This window comes from Halyomorpha halys, unplaced genomic scaffold (genome assembly GCF_000696795.3).
Source record: "Halyomorpha halys isolate HHAL.00 unplaced genomic scaffold, Hhal_1.1 Scaffold2325.1, whole genome shotgun sequence".
Taxonomy (NCBI): Eukaryota; Metazoa; Arthropoda; class Insecta; order Hemiptera; family Pentatomidae; genus Halyomorpha; species Halyomorpha halys.
The window spans coordinates 70,668-81,801 of NW_027109184.1; positions in this window are offsets into that span (position 1 = coordinate 70,668).

Consider the following 11,134-nt stretch of genomic DNA (forward strand, 5'->3'; position numbering starts at 1 on the left):
AGGGAGGGAGGGAGAGAGAGAGAGAGAGAGAGAGAGAGAGAGAGAGAGAGAGAGAGAGAGAGAGAGAGAGAGAGAGTGGGTTCGGATTTTGTCATCATAGTAGACCCTTCAGAAGCTGTTCTCTAGTAAGGTAAAGAAGAGAAGATAGAATCGTGATAAAAGAGACAGCTAACCATTCTATACTATTATACATAAAATAACCTGAGTAAGTTGCTTCATTTTATATATTTATGACAACTTCACCCTACTTCTGGGCACTTCTCATCATTATTATCTTCAATATTACAAAACAGTATAGGACTCCAATGGGAGTCTTGGCCAGAAAAAAAAATTACAAAAGGTGCAATCGATCAAAATTTATTAACCTAGCTAATTATAAAAATGTTTTCTTTAGCACTATTACAGCAGGTACAGGTTCAAATGAAATCTTTACTAACCCAACTGTAAATGGTAATTAAAATAGAAGGAATTTAGAGTCAAATTTTATAATAATATATTTTGAATACTTTAGCATAATAAAATAAAAATCTTTCAAAAAGAAAGAAAAAAAAAACAAATATGCATTAGATAAAAGGAAACTTAATAATTCTTCCAACTAATACAAAATTAAAATTCTTCTTAAAATTAAAAATAAAATAATACTGATTGTGTCATTAGCGACATAATATAAAAATGTCTTTATATCACCTTGGATGATGGGGCAACTTGTGGGTAATTGTTGTCCTCTTGGAGGAAGATAGTAAAAAGTCCATCCACCATGACTTCAGGAGTCTAGTAGTAGTAATAGTAGCTGATACTGAACAGAGAGATAAAAGCGCCTGAGTCGGGGTATGTACACTATTATGGTATTAGTAAGATTATATTTATGTACACTATAATGGTATTAGTAAGATTATATTTATGTACACTATAATGGTGTTAGTAAGGTAGCAGTATAGGATTCCAATAGGAGTTTGGCCAAAAGATATAAATAAATTAGTAAGGTAATATTTATGTACACAATAATGGTATTAGTAAGGTAATATTTATTCCTCTGCAGAAAATTAATTATTAAAAATATGGTGACTGCAACAAGCACTTGTGTAAATTATTCATTATAAGTATTTATTTATTTCATTTAGATCACAATTAGTTTTTTTTTTACAAATTTATATAGTCCACTTACAAGAAAACTATGTCATAGCATATTCAATAGAGTGCAATCTGGCATTCGGTTAAAGGTGTTATACTGCATACAAAATAGTCCTCTAGGCCAAATAAATTAAAAATTTTAACTCATTGTTTCTAATTTCCAATATTACTATCTGGTAAAATAATATTGCATAAAAAAGCTAATAAGCAATGTATTCACTTGAGAAATACAGTCAAGTTGTCATTCAGCAGACATGTTGGTCATTGTTAATTACTCAAAGTACAATATGTATTTGGTTTATAATTTTATATAAGCCTAATCTTTCAAATTAAAAGGTAGCATAAAATTATGTAGCATCATGCTGTATTTAGTCTCTTTAAATTTTTAACTAAGATTCTTAAAATTGTCAGAAGATAATGCATTGTGTTAAAAATTTACTGAATACTTGAAATGGACTTTGATTCATTGTAAATTCATTTATTCAGACAAGTTTTATAAATGTATCATCCATTATTGTAATTTTTTCAAGTTTGTAGCACCCTTTATGCACAGAGATTATCCAACTCAGTTTAACTTCTGTGTATCTTGTTATTGGTGTAAAATCATTGTTTATGTGAAATTGATTCTATATTCTATATGGTACCAGTCCGTCGGTTTTATCAAAAAAATTTGCTGTCGCATTTTAGGCATTTATCCACCTTAAATACATACTTTCTGTTTCTTACAACTTTTTGTTTTTGAGCTCAGCTGTTTACACACACAGACCATTTAGTGAGACAGGGTCATTTCGAATCAGGGGGCCTCAAAACATGTATTTGACATTCTTACATTGATTACATTCTTATCATCTGTAACAGAGGATGCAGATGGGAAGACTGGAAGAGGATTTGGTGACCTCAAGATCCAGATGGGAAGGAAGAGGATGTGATGTGGTTCAAACTCGAATACAATGAATCACACGATTGCAATACTTTCCCTTACTATATATTTTATACATAGTATTTCATATTTATATAGAATTTTATATTGATATGGTATATCAGTATGAAATTAAATGGGCTTCAATATGCGCTAGGACATTGAAATAGATTGAAAGGACATGGAATTTCCAAAATGGCTTCCCCTGAGGTACCTTTCATTTTGTTTGTTTGTAACAAAAACTCTATTTTAAGTCCTCTCAGTCTTACTCCATAAATTAACTATAGTTTTAGTAAACTGAAGTGGCAACTCCATGTTGAAAGGACCAGTATGAAGGCACCGAGGTGTCTCTGGGCATGTAAAGGAGCCGTAGGCAAATCCTGGGGCCTTAAACCAAAAGTTATATATTGGTTGTACATGGCAGCGATAAGATCCATTGTCCTATATGCTGCTTTTGTATGGTGGCACAGGGCTACGACCAGAAAATCCCAAGCTTGGCTCGGGAAACTTCAGAGACTGACGTGCCTCATGATAACTGTTGCCATAAGCACTACTCCTGCAGCAATGGAGGTTCTTCTGAACATTAAACCTCTACATATAGAGATTGAAGCTCAAGCCCTTAGCTTTGCATATAAGCTTATGAAACTAGGAATGAACTACCATTCCTTAACTTATGAGGGACATGGCAGACTGTTCAGGAGGATCCATGAAGACGGGATCCTTGCTATGCATTCTGATCATCAAAAGAAATAGCGTAAGGGTTGAAGAGTCTACCCCACACAAGCCGTGCAATGGGATAAAGTGCTACACAGACGGATCCTTAATGGAACAAGGATCTGGAGCAGGAATATGGAGGATGGACATGCCTAATCAAGGTACATCCATCTCGTTAGGAAAACACACCACAGTATTCCAGGCTGAGGTGTTTGTAATAAATGTCTGTGCCCAGAATTTAATAAAAGAGGGCATGAGGGAAAGGCTAATTACGATTTACTCGGACAGTCAGGCAGCCATTTATGCACTGGATAACTATGTAACCCACTCTAAATTGGTGGAGGAGTGTAAGGCTAACCTGAACCTCTCTCCTTGGCCAACAAGGTGCGGGTGGAATGGGTGCCTGGACATAAAGGCATTAAAGGAAATGAGCGAGCAGACCACCTAGCAAGGAAAGGATCTGAGTATGTTTCTCTCACACCTGATCCAATATATGGGATCAGTCTCAGCCATGCAAAGAGGCGCATCAAAAAGATTGCTGAGAGCAAGGCTGGGTTGCTCTGGAGAAATACCAGAGGAATGGAACAATCAAAGTTGAAAACCATTTTTGTTTCCTATTATCATTATTGTTTTATTTATTTCTATTTGTACATACTTTTTATTTCATAATTCTTTTGTACATTATATCACATTTTATTTATTTTATCTATATACCAGTAAAATTCTTACTCCATGTCTTAAATATTACTGACACTCATTATTACTATGTGTCTTTGTTTTACTTTTATCAATACTGTATACTTCATATCTCTTCTTTTACATTATATCACATTTAGTCCATATTAAACACCTCCACTACATGATCCATATATTAGTTCTTTATTTTATCATTAATTTTCTCATCTTTCATAATTTTGACTCTTATTTAACTATTTTTTTCCATATATACTATATAAAATTTCTTATACATTTATCTTATAAATTTATCTGTTATAATATTAGAACATCGATTTTTTCAGTTTCATAAAAAAATAAATAAATTAAAAAAAAAAAAATTTCTGTCAGCTGGGAAGCAGACTGCATGAAGTATTTACGTCTCCCATTCTTTCCTTCTAAACTTCCAGAGCTCAGGTATACATTTTTATTATTTTCCTCTATTACCTCTTTTCATTCCTTTACTTATCCGTTCACTTAGTCTTCTTATTAGTTACTACACCTTACCTATACAACATTTACTTCACCAATCTGTCTTTTAATGGTTTTACATATTTGTTATACATATACTTAATTTGTTTCTCTCTTTAAAAAAAAAAAATGATATATGTATATTGTAATAATTTAAAACTTATTAAAATAAATTAAATTGAAATTTTATATTTTTAACTTAAATTCTGGTATCTAAAAGATAGCTTGGGATAAAATTAAAAACTTTAATATTAAATAGATAATAGAATTTTATTAAAATTTATAATATAAAAGACTCTTAATCTCAGGGTGGGTTTCTAGGCAATCAGAAACAGACACTTTTGCTATTAACACTTAATTAAATTAATACCTCTTTTACACATGCATTTAAATTTAAGTATAACAAAACTAACCAATTTCATAGACTCTTCTTTTGACGATTTCCTCAATTAACTAACACTGTCTACAGACAATCTCTCAGTAAACAAACACTAACAAAACAAAGTATTGGTCCTTACAGTTTTTTAGTTACTTCTCATCCATGTGTTGTTAGGTGATCCAAACAAAGAGTTCCTTTTTCTTCTTGGGTGACTCTTGGTTGTCCTCTTTTTTCAAGATGTGCACCCTTGCTGGACAGAAATTGATGAAGACCTCCTCATCCTGGAAATATCATTTACCAATCGCGCCCAAACAATGAACGAATGCCAAAAACCAAAACCTGCCTCGATGTTCCATGTAAACATCGATTGTCAAACAACAGTTAAAGATTTTTGCAAATGATTTACTTTCTGAATATTATTCTTTAGCACTATTTCTTGACTTCTATTTTTTCTTAAATTTACTGTATTTTCAATTATGATAGGAAGAGTTAAAATAATTTTTATGATATTTGAATCTGCTCAACATGGCCTTGATTCAACGGACTTTTTGAAGGATACGTACCACTATCTTGGTTTTGTTTTGAATCACGAATTTATTATAGACTATGAAAATTGGTTAGCTTGCTTTTTGGTTCAACAAAACAAATGAACAATATTAAAATGATACATAAAATAAAACATATTAAAAACCCTTAATACATCAAAATATACTATTTACTCAAAAAGAGCATATTACAATATATATATATATACATATATATTTTTACTCCCTTTTTATATATATTCTAATTTTCTTTTCACATCCTACAGTGTTAATATCTTGTTTTCATATAGTCTCGATAAAGTCCTCCAAAGTGGGATAAAGTGTTAGTTGCCATTAAATAGGTTTTTACTATTTTGTATCTTCATTGGCTGCCAACCGGACTATTTTCTTACAATATAATACTTTATATTGACAACATAATACATAAGCTTGCCACCTCTCAGATGGCTGGACGATGGGGAAGGCTTTAAGGACTGTAGGAGTCTACGAATGAACAAATATAATTAAACTAAAATATGTAAAGGGAACAATATAATTAAAATAAGTACAAATAAATGTATAGAACAAAAACTCAATATGTTGGTCCCCAAGGCTTCTAAAATGATATAATTTATCAACTTTAATAACCGTTTTGCCTTTGACTTCATAGAGGGAGACACTATATTCCATTGTAGTCTTGTACATAGTCCACTGGACATTTTGGTTTTCTCTTTTTTCTTTCCATGTTTTATTTTATTTTTTTGTTGTATTCTTTTATAATTAATGCTAACAGGCGATGAATTAAGGCCCGGTTTATCCCAAAACCTCCAACATATTTCCATTGATAAAACTGATGTAGACCTACATGCATATAAATCTAATTAGAAGAAAAGGAATCTTGAACCAATCGATTCACTGCAGTCCAAGTCCATCCCTTTGGACTGCATCACCTGTCAAAAAAATGGGTAAATACTATCAGGAAATAACTCCTTGAAAAGTGAGGGTGAGCGGTCATATAACGAGTTATCTGAAATTAACCTTTCATCCAATAAGTATACAGCAACAACAACAAATACATTAGCAATAATAACAATATTAACCCGAATGCTAAGCCCAATTCCATAAAAATACCTCCAATATTTCAACACAATGCTAATAATAACAGACTACTATATTAAATGACTTAAATGCATCATGCATCGGGCCATTCACTACCCAACTACCTAAAAACAATATAAAAATAATGTTATAAGAGGGCGGTCTGAAAAGTTTCCGATCTAACAAAAATACAAGACATTTTTTCTGAAATTTTTTTTAAATTTTGCAACATAGTCTCCTTGTAACTCTACACACTTCTCCCATCTTTATAACCTGTCCAGAAAATACTAGGCGTTTTTCTCTGCAAAATAAATGTTCACAAAGGTGATTGTTTCTTCATTTGCAAGGACACAAAAATCTCTGTCCTCCGAGCAAAATTTTTAGATGAGGGAATAAAAAGAAGTCACTTGGGACTACATCTGGTGAGTAAGGCGGATGGTTAAGCAGTTCTAACCGTAATTCGTGAATTTTCGTCATAAAACTGCTGAGATGTGAGACAGTGCGGTGTCTTGATAAAACAGGATTTTCTTTTTCTGCAAGTGTGGCCGTTTTTCCGCAAGTTCTGCCTTCAGCTTGTCAAGTAATGATGCATAATATACTCCTGTAATGTTTTTTTCTTTTTTGAAGATAGTCAATTAAAATAACTCCATGACTATCCCAAAAAACGGTCGCCTTCACTTTCCCAGCTGAAAAAACAGTTTTTGCTTTTTTTTGGAGCCGGTTCCCCTTGTTTGGACTGTATTTTTGTTTCAGGCAAATAATGGTATATCCAAGTTTCATCTACAGTAATTAATCGGTGCCAAAACTTGGATTTATTGCGCCTAAACTGCACCAAAAGAGTTGGAAATGTTCACTTGAACACATTTTTGGTCTAACATGAGTAAATACGGCATCCCACACTCACATTAACTCATTCAAACGACTGTTACATAAACACTGCACTTACAAAATGGTCGAACTTTGGTGGGTAACTGTCAACAGATGGACAACGAAATTCACTTGCTTTTATTTAGGAGTGCTGCCATCTTCATGTCGTGGTCGGAAACTTTTCAGATCACCCTGGTAGACTAAAATATTATAGTATATTATAATAGACTATGACCAAATATTGCGATGAAGAAAAAATTGAATATCATACATTTTCTATTAATAAAAACAAATATATCATCAAAATTTATATTTCATCATGTAGTAATTAGGAAGGTTCCTTATATCATAACCAAAGAGAAATTAAAGGTCGAATTAGACTCATAACAATTTGCAGCAATATACATATCCAGAATACTAAATAATAACTCAACTCCAGTCTATTCAGTATCTCTAAAAAACAATGAAAAGGCTAAAGATATTTTTAATCTTAAACATTTATTTTTTAATTATATTACTAAATTAAATATATTATAGAACCTAAACAAAGCTGAAAACACTGTTATTCCAAATGTAGAAACTGTCAGAGATATGGTCACATAAAAAATTATTGTCATTTAGAATGAAATTATGTTAAGTGCAAGGGTAAACACCCATCAAAATTTATAGATAAGTTATTTTGTGTAAATTGTTAACTAGCTCATGTGGCTAATTACAAAGGGATATAAATATTATCAAACCATAAATAAACTCACCTCCTGAGCCAAATACTCGTACATCTAAGAATAATTCAAACAGACCAAAAACTGGCTATTAGACCATTTTTTTTTTTTTTTTTTCCCCGGCTAAGAAGCACCGCGGCCACGGAGGGCCTATAGTACACCGTCCCTCCTCTGCTCAAAACATGTATTTGACATTCTTATCATCTGTAACAGAGGAGATTGGAGATCTCAGGATGCAGATGGGAAGGCTGGAAGAGGATATGGTGACCTCAAGATCCAGATGGGAAGGAAGAGGATGTGATGTTTCGCATGTAAGGATCCGCTGTTTCGCAAAGTTTGGGATCCAAGATACGATCCTTACCAAAGATGAGGAATCGTGTTCTTGCCACTGTATCACATTTGCCATGATGTGATAGGCAGTCTCTTCCTCCTTTCTACAGATAGGGGACTCTATCAATCTCATTTTATAGAGATGCTTCTTTAACTGACAGTGTCTTGTTAAATTAGTTAGTACTTGTTACTTGTTAAATTGGAACTTTCAATGCCGAAAAATAAATATCTACAAGCAAACAGAAGAAATCTTACAACAGAAATCTAACAAAATCATCCTTTTACCATAGGAATTATTAAGTTTTTTCTTTAATTTTCATTCTCATGATAAAGATTTTTTTTTTAAAAAGTTTCAACAGACCATTTTTCTGTCATATATCCTATTTTACTTGTACTATAAGCAAATTGAGCTGAAAGGCAAGCTCTTATTAATATGACTAGATACTTTTTATTATTCGTAGTTGATTATTGTAATATACATAAGCCAATTAATTTTATCAATTAGTAAAACAAAAATGAGTATATAATATGAGATCTCTCTAAATCGTCAACTTGATATTAGAAGATACTTCCAACTAAATTAAGAAGTAAAATTATATAACTATTCAAGTTATCAAACAATTATACCATGAAAAGATTCAGCTTTACAATGACACAGTGAGAGCAGTGAAGTGGCTATTCACCAGTAGTCCTCTTTGAATAATTTAAGTACAACAGCTCAGTAAATACAGCATCTGATCTGAGCCTTGTTTTTAATTTTGAGTGTCATTTTCTGAATCAACTCCTAGACCATGATGAGTTCTGAAAAGTTCACTCATTCACCAAGTCGGTGGCTTCTGTTCAAAATGGCAGATCTAAGATGGTCGCCAAATAAATTTTGCCTTCGGTTATGTATTTCCTAATAATCCTGTCCAAAGCCATCCTACATACAAACTCCAAAGTACATCCTGTAATAGCATTTGTACACATCATGGATGGTTGTTTTGAATTATGCCAAAATTTATCTGATAAACATTATGTGTGAAATGTGAATTGATTTATTTGATGTCAAAATGTTAAATTTACTGGTTTTAAATCACAATTTTTAATCTATTGACCAATCAAAAATAGTGTTTCCTATATTTTTTGTAGTCCTAGATATGAAGAACATTAGAGAATAATTTTTTGCAAATTTGCAGAAAAATGGGAGAGATATTTGATTTTTAGTAAAATGGTCAAATCTCAAAGGTGAATCTATCACAGACCATTGAGTACCAGATAACTAGGATAGATATAGCAATTTGTTTTATAAGACATTTTCTATTAGGATAGCTTTCTATACAACAGAAATTAATTAATTCTAAAAAATTTCAACCATCCACCACTACTTGACTCAATAGTATTTGTTTAAAAAAAAAATGTCTATCTTGACAAATTATTCTATTTTAAATACAATTATACTGTTTGAGTAGGTGTTAGCTTTTTCCTTTATCCACCTACTTGCCATTTTCCATAAAATAATAATAATAAATAAAAGCTTACCGAACCCGAAGGTTCGACGCCGATACCACAAACGCCTCCTGCACACATCCTTCCAGTGATGCCCCTCCAAACCCAATTCCACTAAATCTGTTTTAACACAATCCTCCCATCTACGTTTCGGTCTACCCCTCGGATGTTTACCTGTTGGTTCAGTGTTTATTACCATTTTAGGGATCCGCTCGTTACTAAGCCCTACAACCTCACATGCCCATCTTATATGCCGTAATGCTATAACTTGAATTATATTTACCGGGTGTAGGTCCCTTAATTCAGCGTTGTGTAATCTTCTAAATTCTCCTGTTAATTCATCCTTTTTCGGGCCGAATATTTTGCGTAATACTTTATTTTCAAAAACCCTAAGACGCTGTTCATCCCTTTGTGTAAGAAGCCATGCCTCACATCCATAAATAACAGTGGGAAGGATAATGGTTTTGTAAATTCTAATTTTTAAGTTTTTCGATAGGAGGGGGAGCTAAGCAGTTTCGAAATTGAAAAATAACAAGCATTTCCCGCCTTCAACCTAGCTTTTATTTCCTCATCAATTTCGATTTTTCTATTTACCGTAGAACCTAAATGCTTAAACTTATCTACCTGTAATGTATTTCCTCCTATATCTATATCATCGAAATTGCTCGCGTTTCTACTGCTAACCATATATTTTGTTTTATCCGTATTTATTTCAAAACCTAGTTCCTTGCTGGAGTTTATTAGCGTGGTTGTATTTAGTTCTATAGTTTCTTTGTCATCACCCAATAATACCAAATCACCTGCATACCCAAGCACTGGTTTATTATTATTATTTTATTCCATAAAATAAGGGAATTTATTTATATAATATGCATTCATACCCCTCTGTAGTTTTATATGTGCTTTGAATAGAATGTGTACATGGGTGTATATTTATTTGTAAAAAATGTTGGTTAACAATAAATATAAGTAGATGGTCAGGGTTGCGGTCAAAAAAAGAAGAACAAATAGTATTAAACTATTTGTTCTTCTTTTTTTTACCGCAACCCTGACATCTACTTATATTTAAATCTTTATGGTCAACTATATATACATATATTTAACAATAAATAGTTTTATTTTACTATTTTGATACCATTGTTGATTGCCACCTGGACTATCTTCCAACAATATTTGTAAAAAAGTTTAGTAAAAAATAAAAACAATCTCATACCAATTTGTAAAATGGTTTGGTAAAAAATAAAACAAACTTCATAATAGTTTTTATATTTGTTACCATAAAAGCATTTAAATGCCATACAATGATTTACACAATACTAATATCATAATAATAAAATAAATAAATGAAATAAAAATTAACAGAGCTATTCAACTGTAAGACAAGGCTTTCCATTAAATATCAAATTATTGGCTCAAACTAATTTATATTCCTAGCTACAGTTGATGATTTATAATCTTCATTGATAAGGCTTCTTGTCTGCACGATGGGAAATTATATCTTTTCTCATTGTCTCATAGATAAAATCACAGTGACAACAATGATGATCATTTAGGTGTTGCCATGAACATTGTATGTTCTATATTGCGTTGGATGCAGTAATGTGCTATGTGTGTTCTATATTGTGCTGGGTGCAGTAATGTTCTATGCTCCTCCAGTTGCTAACCTGGACACGGGTTCTCACCACTACATATGATGACCTCTGTGAAGTTGGCCCCCCATCCTTGAAAAATTTCAATTTTTTTTTGAGTTCTAGTAGTATCCATAAGAGTTCTAGAG